We start from the raw sequence: 12,488 nt of genomic DNA on the forward strand, positions 1-12,488 counted from the left end.
TTAGACCGCAATGAAGCGGTTTAGCGATTGAAAGAAACAAAATGGTGAATTAAAACAAGAGGGCAGTCATTTTGTAACGATTTTTAATAATTATTGATTCAAACATTTCATATGGTCGAATGAGTCTCCAGTCAGGAGCATGTTTTGTGACTGTTTAATATAAGCTGCAAAGCTTGTCTTGCGGTTATGGAGTTACAGATTTGGATAAAAACATCTAGATTTATACATTTCAAATTATATTTAGGTTACATGATGGGACAAAAATAATCACTCTCTTTTAAATGACGAATATAGGAATAATATATTATAAGACATAATATATTTAATACATTATACCCTAATCTTATATATTTAATAAGAATCACTGAAAGTTGGATACCCTTTTTTTAAGGGTTAGTTTCTAGTCTTTATCACTGCCTTACCACCATGAATAAATGTATATAATTCCCTCTCACTATTTATATCAATGCATACATACCTTCCATCCCCTTTCACTCTGGCTTATCTGTTATTGAGCTCCCTTAAGGGGAATCCAGAGCAGCCTGGCTCTGTATTCCAGCTCCAACGTCAGACCCTGGGAAGTGGAGATGAAGTGGGGGAATTTTGAGCCATCTTTATCAGCGATCTGCTCGGCCATAGTTACAGTAACTGGACTCACTCTGGCTTCCAATCTGAATACTGCCACTCTATATTTGGAGTGCATGTCTGATCCCAGCTGTGTGTGTGTGTGTGTGTGTGTGTGTGTGTGTGTGTCCACATGCATGTTTGTGAGTCTATGACTGACCATGTAGTTAGAGTTACGTATATGCCGAGGTCTGATCTTCTGACATTGTAATTGCAGGATGAGTGGACGAGCTTGCTGGAGTTGAGTTGATGTCTGCGTGATTGTATGCATGTAAGTGTGTTGTTGAAATGAATTACAGACAAGTTGTCCTCCATCAACCATATTTTAATGAATACATTGCATCTATTTGTTCATCAAATCATTGGAATGAAACCACTTGCTTGGGAAAATAAGTCGAACAAATATTAATTCACATGTGAAACTTTTGTAAATTGTCTCATCATGAATTCATGCATGACTGCCAATGACATCCTAACGCTGCTTTCATCCAGTAAGGTCGTCGAATGCCCTTACCTTATGTTAATTATGTTCAGCTGGGACTTCAATAACGGGGGGGGGGGGGGGGGGGGTCTCCCAAGGGGCCGTAGCTATTGGAAATGGAACAAAGAGAAGTTCATGAAGACAATAAAACATAGAACAGTCCTCTACAGCAACATCGCACAGCAGTGCGTTGCCGTCGGAACTGCGCAGCAACAACAACAACCGAGGGGGAGAATTTGTGTTTCCCACCTCATTTAAAGCCAATAATGTATATCCTGTCAGTATGACGATATTTCAGCCAGCTCCAACAGTGAATATAGCAATTAAGTGCTGTTAACTTTACACACGCCGTAAATAGATTTATTTATGACTATATACATTATAAAGTATACAATGTGTATTTGCTTTTGTATAGTGTGTGTGTGTGTATGTGTGAGTGTGTGTGAGTGTGTGCGACTGTGCATGCGTGTTTCTTTGTAGTTATTTGTGTGAGGGAGAAAGAGAACATCATGGCTGTGGACCGAATCAGAGTGTGTGCTTGTCAGAGTGTATATACATATATATATATACACGAGTATGATATTCTATTAAATGATGTGGAAAGAATGTGACATGTAAAAGGACATCCAAGGTGGTTATCTCCGGGAGCTTTATTTGCAAAGGGGCAATGTGTTGGAAGATATGGAACGAGCAATTATACAAAGGGCTCCTCCTGCACCTTCAATTGAAGGAGATTGAAAGGTTGTCGTTTGTTTTTCCTTTCTTGTTACGGCCCCGTAATAACCTACCCCACTCTCTGCTCTTTGTTCCAAGCCAGTAGCGGCACGCAGCTGAGGGGGAGAGGAGGGAAAGGAGGGTGGAGCAGCAGCAGGCGGAGCGACAGAGAGAGAGAGAGAGAGAGAGATGCAGCACCACATGGTACAGCATCTGAGACAAAGGAGAACGGAGCGGATGAGGAGCAGAGGGAGTTCTGAGCAGGGTAGCGGAGAGAGAAGGTAAACGGATAGATGTACACCGGATGAACCAGCAGGTGAAGCTGAGGTGGAGAAGATCTGCCGGAGAAAGAAGGGATGAGCGGCTGGAAGCTGAAGAGGGTCCTGAAAACCTTTGTCTCTCTGCACCGTAGAAAGGGCAGAGAGACAAAGAGCGGGGGGAGAGGTATGAGGGCGGGTTGGGGGACTGACGCAACACCTGGACATACCCCCGGCCCTCTGCTCTCCTCCCAGGGGATCAGGTGATTTATCTCATGCGTCGCCGCTCTGCCCGGTGCCTCGGCGGTGTGGCACTTCATCCCAGAGACCGCCTACCCGCTGGGGAGCTGGAGGAAGAATGGCTGGAAGTGGCCTTTCCTTGTCTTCTCTTTGGTCCCATTTTCTCCTTGTTTACCCCCCTCTCCCCCGGAATAGGAACATACATAATAAAAACATGGAAGCCCTAGAATTCAAATATGACTTTGGCACGGTGGTAGTATGAATGCATTCTGCTTTACCACAATGGTGGTTTTACACAAGATCAGCACTCCCGTTTCACCAACATCAAAAATCAAAACACCCTTCCCACTTTTTGTGTTTCATTGTAAAGCATCGGCTGGATAACACTGCGTATCCGTGCCTCTCTGAGGGTGTCCTTGCTACCGAACAGGGAGGGGTGAAGAGAAGCCCCAGAGAGATTGTATAAACCAAGGTTTAAAATGTTACGTAAGTCAAGGAAAGAGAAAGAGGCGGATCATCCCCTGGTGGACAGCAGAGTCCCCGCACTATGAAACACCCTTTCATCACGACATTGACATACAGCTTCATCTACAGGAAACTTTGGGTATGTGGGAGTGTTTCAACTGAGTGTGTGGTACCTCAGAAGAACACCATAAACACTCACAGATCCTGCAGCATGGGGACTCATCCCCTTAGCATTATTATTTCATGCTAATCATAATGCATACCGTATGTATGTAAGTCATATGTGCATGAATGGATGTAAGTATGATTACAGCAGAGTATATGTTTGACTGTGTATCGGGGAACACATACACTCCCCTAGATAGATAGAACCTTTATCCATGAATGTGACGTGTCACAGCTTGAGAACACAAGCAGTTGCTCTTTCTTCTCTCAATGCAAGGGTGTAGCCAGCACTATTATGGTGGGGAGACAGCCTACAACAGGGAGTCGCAGTTACACACCCTTTATACCCTTTACATACCATGTCAAAATGATGACACACTAGGCTTTTTGTCGGGGTGTCGTGGATCGGCCCAGACGCACATGGCGAGCTGCTGACCACGACACAGGGTAGGACAGCTCCATCTGAGTGCCAGATGTGCTTCATCCCGCACGATGCAGGAAAATTGTCTGCAGTGAAAAATCGGGTAAAGAATTTGGGCTGAAGTCATGTAATCCTGACACAAGACGACAGTATCATGAGTAAAATGTGTAATATATTCAAACAATGCACTATATAGACTTGTAATTAAGGCTAATCATTTATTCATTCCAGAGCCCATTCAGAAACTCAATCAATCAATTTCAGCATAACTGATAAAAAATTCCCTTTTCCTTTCGTCATCATATTTGGTTGCGATTTCTTCAAAACCAACATTTTAAGTTGAATTTGTCGCACATGTAACATGTCGCACAGGTTTAGAGGTTTATAGTCATTACTCATTCACAAACCATTCGTTCACCAGTAGTGAAGCTTTTTGTGTACCTTCATGTAACGTCATGCATCATACTGAGTTGTTACTCTTTCGCAAACCATTCGTTCACCAGTTTGAACCATTCGTTCACCAGTAGTTAAGCTTTTCGAATCATTCGTTCACCAGTAGTTAAGCTTTTTGAATCATTCGTTCACCAGTAGTTAAGCTTTTCGAATCATTCGTTCACCAGTAGTTAAGCTTTTTGAATCATTAATTTACCATTTGTTTACCAGTAGTGACGCTTTTTGAATCACTCATTACCAGTTGTTAAGATTTTTTACCCACAATACAAGTCTGTTTAACAATAACTCCTCAGTAGTTACTGAATAACTATCATTTAGGGCCCCAGTTGTTCATCATTCATTACTCATTCGCTACTCAGTAACTACCCATGTTTTTGCGTACCTCATTGTAAAGTGTAACCAAATATGCTTGCAATGTAGGGCTTGACTTGTTTTGATTTTCGAGAATACGTTCCTGGGAGAGTTTGGGACCCGACTACCAGTGGTTCAGAGCAAGCAACGCCAACGAGAAAATAGATGATTCTATTCTGTATTTGAAATCTCCTTTGAACAAAGTTCTCCTGGTGAATCTCCTGGGGCCCACATCATCTGTTGACCTAATCCATTCCCAATATGCTTGTTGATCGATTTCTAAATTAGTTGTTGTCTCTGGTGATGGGAGAAGAAGCCACACTACTTGTGTATTAATGCAGTCTGCCTCAAAAACGTCTAAACTGAGAATTTCTTTTCTGCATTGGTTATGCATCTGCACAGATTATGTGTGGCAAATATTAATATGATCAACACAATTTTCATGAATTTTTTGGCAGAGGTTTTCCCTTCAGCTGACAACCACATTAAGGGAATTCAGTCACAGCGACTCTGAGGCTCGTCAACTTTATTTATAGCCCTTTAAAAAAAAAGAAAGAAACAGTGCTTTCACCAGGTGAAATGTTGCTGAAATATGGAAGATGCTTACATACCAAATGTATTCCCTATACTAATTACATGCAAAGGCGCCCTCGTAAGCCCCCCATGATGGTGGAGTAGCCTCGGGCGCCTAGCACACTTGCTGTAACATCTTCCTCTGAGTGCCTCCCTGTTATCGTGGCAGACCACATGTGCCAGAGTGTTTACTCTGCCCTGATATGTATGCACGTCTAATACACTCCTCTGCTGCAAATGGTTCCAGACATTAATGCATTCTAAATGTTGTTTTTCCTTGGAGGAAGGTTTTGACGGTCAGACTTTCTGACGGATCCTCAACAAGCAGTGGGTGTTGGGTGTTGGGTGTTAGTGTGCATATTCGTTAAATCACTCATGAGCCTTTGATGTACACAACTTTAAGGTTTTGTTTGTTCTGCATGGTGTCGGAGCCGTTTGATGACAATATGTTAAGACAAGGGATGGTTTGATGTTTTTACGTGGAATATGCAGTCATGCATACATTTGATGACAAATGAGTAATCAAAAGTTTGGAAGGACTGCTGGGGCTAAACAAGATGAGCCAAAGTTCACGAATGGCCGTGGGAGGCTTGCATAACAGTATAGGATTTAGCTTTCTCCATTGTAATAGCACTCACACAAAGTAGAACTGCTCAAGCTATATGACCCACTAACCTGTAATCATTCTCACCGCAATTTTTCCTGTTGCTAAACAATCCCCTTTCTTTGAAAACCAATTTGATGATCTCTAGATTGCGCTGATCTTTTCCTCATAAACCCTGGTTACACTTGTCGTTTCAGAGGAATCATCTCATCTGATTGCGTGTAAGACACGTCAGGTGTTGATGGGATCTCACTCACACTCTGATCCAACAAACCGAGAGACATTTCATCGTGGTGATCACATTTCAAAGGTACGGTAATCTGGACTCAATGGGACCAGATGACTGGCAGGGTAATTAAAGCCACAGTGATACTGAAACTTAGGAGGTTTGTAATCTTTTTCCCTTCAGTTTCTTGTCAGGATCTCTCAGATGGGTTCATTCATGTCTCGTGGTGTTAAGATCATTAGAGTGTTGTCATGGAGCTTGTTACGGCGAACGACTGGCACCTGTACCCAATCGGTAATCAGGTCAAACAATCATAAATGGGCCCCCGCCAGTGTTCCCTCACTCATATTGCTCTCCGTCAGGCTAGCTAATGGACTGTTGGTGACTGACGGTGCTGGTTGTGGAGTTATGTTCTAGTGAAGGTGTAGAAGGGTGAGCCTCCATTTTGTTTTTTGCCCATGTTTCTTTTCTCTCGTGTTTGCGTAGAGAGGTGTAGGTTAGTATTGTATTTTAAATTAAGTCTAGCCTGAAGGTTTTTGTTTGGGAGTTGGGAGTGGCAGGGGGGGGGATCTTTACATTTACATTTAGGGCATTTAGCAGACGCTTTTATCCAAAGCGACTTATAATTGTACAAGTACATTTGTCATAAGAAGTGAAACAATATATCGCTGTCGGTACAGTAAAGATGTTCATAGAACCAAGTGCAATTACTAACAATCACTAGGTTAGCCCATTCCCCGTGTACAGCAGTGATAGAAGCTACTGCAGTTGCTACACAATTAAGTACTACGAATAAGTACAACGTACATTAAGTGCGTACATTAAGTGCCAGGACGTACAACATGCGTACAATCTTTCTGGTTGTGTATGGCCTTGGCTACCCTGAAGCCGTTTCCTTCACTATTATTTTGTTACAGTAATATTAAACAGTTGGGTTAAAAAAAAACCTTCGTTCCTTGATTTGTGCCTGGTTGTGATGCGTCATTTCGATCCCTTTCTGCTGTGTTGCCTCCCTACCGCGTCTATCAATTTGGGGTTGTAACAGTACATCACTGACTATCATTATTTTTGATAGTCATGAGTTGGATAAACATATACTTTATTCATCCAAGAGGAGAATTAAGGTGTTATCACAGCTAACATAAAACAATAATTTTGATAATTATGATAAAGTAAGTGAAAAAATAGTTATAAACACCTGCATCAAAAATGGAAAACTGTTTTATCCAATAAGCTAAAACAGGACCAGATGATGTCTCCTGGTTTCTCCTCCTGATGAATGCGAACGCTGCAGCTCTGCAGAGATGGTGTTATATGAGCTGCTGTCTTATCGGCATGCCCCGAGCAATGCCCTAATTATGGAGGCATGTTCTATATTTACGGCAGATATCCAGAGTCCACGGAGCTAGATATCTCTAAATGTGGTATTTGTGTCAGAAAATTGCAGTCTTAACTACCTAATTATACAGTATGGAAGAGTGATGAGTCGTAGTTAAAAAATCTGCTCCAATCATAATAAATTAAAGGGTTGCATAAATGGCACATCAATTAAAAAAGCGTTTGAAATACATATTAATCCATACGTATAAAAAAATGTCTTGAGCGCTGCAAAAATCAATGGTTCGTGCAACTTATATGATCCCAACCTGTTTATGAACTGGTAAATTCACTTTTTTATTCACAAGTATATCACCCCTTGTATTTACTACCAGTAAGGCTACACCTGTATTCCATTAATAAAACAGAGATAGTGATAGTGACATTCCATGTACAGCCAAGACGGTAGGGCATGCTAGTAATAATGACTGATTTCTGTTGTCTTCTTTGTCTTTGTCTGGTGACGTCCCTATAGGGCGGAGTGTTTAAATTAGCACCACTTCTAACAACACAACAAAGTCATTGTGCTGTTTGCTGTTTAGCCTTTGTTAGAAGAATGAGGTTGAGAGAGTGAAGTGGAGAGTTTGTGTGCGGTGTGTGTGTGTGTGTGTGTGTGTGTGTGTGTGTGTGTGTGTGTGTGAGAGATATGTTTTTATGCCCATTAAAGAGACATGTTCAGTGATTGAAGGTTTGCAATACATCTGAAGCAAACAATACAAGCAAGCATATCTTATGCAAATGCTTAATTTATTTATTAAATGGCTGTTAAACTGTACATGTTTGGCTGATAAGTGAATCATCAATTGACCTCCTCAGGTGTATCACTTCAGGAGTACAGGGGTGTGAATGCAGTCACCCGTGGGGATTAACAATTCTCCTTATTTTTGTGAACCTGTACAGACAAACAGAAATCCCCTGCATTCACAAATACACAGTGGGTCAGCTTAGCATTGGATAAACTGTACCACCCGTCACAGTGACTGCTGCCCTAATCCCTTTTTGCCGCTGTAATAAAGCTTTTCACAAAGCCATAGAGTGGCGGATCCTGCTTGACGCACCTCCCTTTCCTCTCCCATCCTCTCCCCTTCTCTCCTACTCTCTCCTCATCGCTCATCTCTCCTTCTCCATCCCTCATGGCTCCTCTCTCCTGGCTCCTTATTCCTTCACTCTATTCCTGGCCGGTTGGAACGGATCTCTTTCAGCTGTCCATCAGCGTCTTATCAGAGGAGTCACATCTATTACTTATGGAAGCTGATTGACGTATCAGGTTAGGTTATCAAATTCAAGATTTGACAATGAAATTGAACTGCAGAGCGGTTAAACCTCAGATCACCACAGGGTTTATTTCCTCTGTCCTCGTTTTGCGTACTAACAGCTATTCGCACCATCAAGTGTCTGATCGTCCAGAAGGCGTTGGCTCTGCGGAAGTGTTCACAGATCCACCTCACTGGCCAGGAGTCTCATGTCCTTACAGATGTGTACTGCGACTTCAGGGCACACGCAAAAGTGCAGTATATGTGACCATATGCTCACATGCTATATACTAAACAAATGACTGGTCAACATGTGGCCCTGAGCCTCTCTCAACAGCACACAGCGACTGACCTGGTTGGAGTGCTTGTTGCTGGCGTTGGAGCAGTCCTCCCCCATGCAGCTCAATCAGGAGCCCCCAGGCAGTGACCATCCTCAGAGAGCTGGGGGAGGCAGTGACCTCCCTCAGAGAGCTGGAGGCTGGGGGCAGTGACCTCCCTCAGAGAGCTGGGGGAGGCAGTGACCAACCTCAGAGAGCTGGAGGAGGCAGTGACCAACCTCAGAGAGCTGGAGGAAGCAGTGACCTCCCTCAGAGAGCTGGAGGAGGCAGTGACCAACCTCAGAGAGCTGGGGGAGGCAGTGACCATCCTCAGAGAGCTGGAGGCTAGAGGAGGCAGTGACCAACCTCAGACAGCTGGGGGAGGCAGTGACCATCCTCAGAGAGCTGGAGGAGGCAGTGACCATCCTCAGAGAGCTGGAGGAGGCAGTGACCATCCTCAGAGAGCTGGGGGAGGCAGTGACCTCCCTCAGAGAGCTGGAGGCTGGGGGCAGTGACCTCCCTCAGAGAGCTGGGGGAGGCAGTGACCAACCTCAGAGAGCTGGAGGAGGCAGTGACCAACCTCAGAGAGCTGGAGGAAGCAGTGACCTCCCTCAGAGAGCTGGAGGAGGCAGTGACCAACCTCAGAGAGCTGGGGGAGGCAGTGACCAACCTCAGAGAGCTGGAGGAAGCAGTGACCTCCCTCAGAGAGCTGGAGGAGGCAGTGACCAACCTCAGAGAGCTGGGGGAGGCAGTGACCATCCTCAGAGAGCTGGAGGCTAGAGGAGGCAGTGACCAACCTCAGACAGCTGGGGGAGGCAGTGACCATCCTCAGAGAGCTGGAGGAGGCAGTGACCAACTTCAGAGAGCTGGAGGCTGGGGGAGGCAGTGACTATCCTCAGAGAGCTGGGGGAGGCAGTGACCACCCTTAGAGAGCTGGAGGAGGCAGTGACCTCCCTCAGAGAGCTAGAGGCTGGAGGAGGCAGTGATCAACCTCAGAGAGCTGGAGGAGGCTGGGCGAGGCAGAAGTATCGTGCATTGAAGAGCGACAGCCCAGTGTAGGACATTGTTTAGTGTGAAGGTCTACTTTTGAGGGCCCTCTATGGTCCAACCAGACGCTGCTCTCAGACCTCTTCAACATGAATGTGTCTTGTAGCTTCAGGACTGTCAAATGGAGTAGACGACACCATAAAGAGCTCTATCTCCCTCCACTTCTGAATCATATGCTTAGAACGGCACCACTTTGTTCTCCATGCAGTGTGATGGAGGCGGGGAGGAAGGGGTTGTGTTCCCCTCACCCTCCACCCCGGAGGTGATTCCACTCTGTTTCTGTGTTGGATCAGTGGCCTGGAACCCCGTTTCATTCCATGGAGAATGTAAAACAGGATGAATTCAGTTCAATGTATGTGCGTTCCACGTGCAACAGGGACCACACTTCAGGCGTGCTAACCAGTGGTTAGTCGTGTTTCGCTGCTCAGGCTGTGAAAGGACCCCCCTGTGCCCTGGTTGATGCAGGGCAATAGACCTTTACATTTACATTCACGGTCATTTGCTGAGGCTTTTGTGCAAAGCGGCTTGCAACCATTCATTCACACATTCACAGACGGCAGAGTCGACCACTCAGGGCGACAGCCAGCTCGTCAGCAGCAGTCAGAGGGAGGTGTTTCGCTCAGGGAGACCTCGACAGTCGCTAGGAGGAGACAGGGGTCAACCCGCTCTACCTCCAGAGCTACTGCTGCCCCCAGATTACTAACCCTAGCACCAGCACCTTTACCTGGATCATTGATTCTATTCACGTTTCTACCCATACTGGAAAATCAATAAACCATGGGAGACACAGGTCGTAGTGGGCTCACTGATTCCAGGCTGGGAAAACCGCCGGAGTCTCAGAAGCACTTCGTTATCTCGTGAATGTGGAGTATTCCATTTGATTACCTGATCCGTCCATTCCAGTTCTACAAGTAATAGATCTGGTCCTGGGTAACCGTGGTTGCTTTAGTGATACAGCGTTCTGCCGTTCCAGGGCCCTCCCTCCACTGCCTTCTCTTTACTTGTTGACAGGAGGAAGATTGCGTCTCCAATGAACTCAGATGGCGGCTGGGAATGGAGAAAAGCAATACTATGGATGGTAAAAGGACTGAAAACCAGGAAGGATCGTAAAACTAAACCGGCCACTTCTCTACAACTCAAACTATTAGTTGAGGTCATCATCGAATTTTCCACCTATCAAAAAATGCCCACACTAAACAAATACAGGACATTTTAATACAATGGGTTCCATGGATGTCCACTATGGGATGTCCACTATGTTTTGGCTTTGCTTTTTGTATTTTGAAATAATGCATGTTGTCTAAAACAGTGTGTACCGTGACTGTTCTCTGAAGTTTCAAATGTATATGCTTGTAAGGTTGGGTTGTCACTTGTGTTACTTATGGAGTTGGTCAGACTGAGGAAAATGTTTAAGGACAGCTGGAAGTTTTCTGATTTGGCAAATGTGTCTACATCTGGGGGTTACCTCCACAATCATGACAGTAGAGGCATGCGTGTGTCTGTGTGTGTGTGTGTGTGTGTGTGTGTGTGTGTGTGTGTGTGTTCACTGTGGTCTGAAATCTATTCATAGCCTTCGGCCAGGCTTGGACTTTCGATGTAACCACACTTTGGTAAAACCAATACCATAATACTCTTTCCCGCCCAACCACCGCTGTCAAATCCTCCGCTAAACCTGCCTCAGGGCGTCCCTCAGCCAGGTGGATCTGTATATCCTCCATTCCCTGTGAATTCACTCATGTTTCCATGCGATAAGAGAAACAAATGTAGCCATAAGTAATTTGGGGAATAATTGAATCGGCAGCCTAGTGAGGCCTTATCTGGCTGGCTGTCCATGTGGGGGGCGCCATGCACAACAGGCCCAGGAAGGACGCTCTCGACCCCTGCTGTTCACTGGAGCACGTCCTAGCGAACCGCATGCACCGGGCCATGCGTGCTAACAGCTGTCTATGTCTGTGTGTGCATCTGTGTGTGCGTGCGTGTGTCTTTTTGCGTTTGTGTGTGTCTATGTGTGTGCCTGTGCATGTGTGTGTCTTTGTGCGTTTGTCTACATGTGTGCGTGCATGTGTGTCTGTGTGCGTTTGTGTGTCTGTGTGTGTCGTGTGCGTGGGTGTCTGAGTGATGGGTACTAAATCCCCCAGCGCATCAATCTGTATTCTCAATATTGTTGCCCAAAGCGTGGTCAGAGCATGGTAAGGTCACCGCATAGGTTTGCACACAGTGACAGCCACACATATAAGACAGACAGACGGGAGGTGTGATAGGGTGGCAAAGACACCTACATATACACATACAAACACATTCACACATACACATACACATACACACACACAGGCGCATGCACTGCTAGGCAGCCTCATTGTGACCCTGTCGAGTTACCATGGCGATCTGGGTTTGATCCATCTGCCGCTTTGCTTTTGTTCTAAGCGAGCTGATGAGGGCGCCGGCGGCTGGTAAACACATGTGCTCCTCCATTAGGCTGCTGTACACGGCTCACTGCTGTTTACAGCTCACTGCTGTTTACTCTGTTTGCTCTACGTGCCTTACCTTTAATTGCCCCCTGGGGATAAATAAAGTTTCTTGAATTGAACTTGAATTGAATTGAATTGAATTACAGCTCACTGCTGTATAAAGCTCACTGCTGTATAAAGCTCACTGCTGTACACGGCTCACTGCTGTACACGGCTCACTGCTGTACACGGCTCACTGCTGTACAAGGCTCACTGCTGTATACGGCTCACTGGGACTGATGGAGAGCTGGCATGGAGACAGGGGAGAGAAAGGGCCAAAGAGCTCGGGAAGGAGAGGGAAAGGAGTAAATCGAATAAAAGTATTAAAGGTCCCATGGCATGAAAATCGCACTTCATGAGGTTTTCTAACATAAATGAGTTCCCCTAGCCTGCCTATGGTCCCCCAGTGGCTA

This window comes from Pollachius pollachius (assembly GCF_949987615.1).
Source record: "Pollachius pollachius genome assembly, chromosome: 7".
Classification (NCBI taxonomy): domain Eukaryota; kingdom Metazoa; phylum Chordata; class Actinopteri; order Gadiformes; family Gadidae; genus Pollachius; species Pollachius pollachius.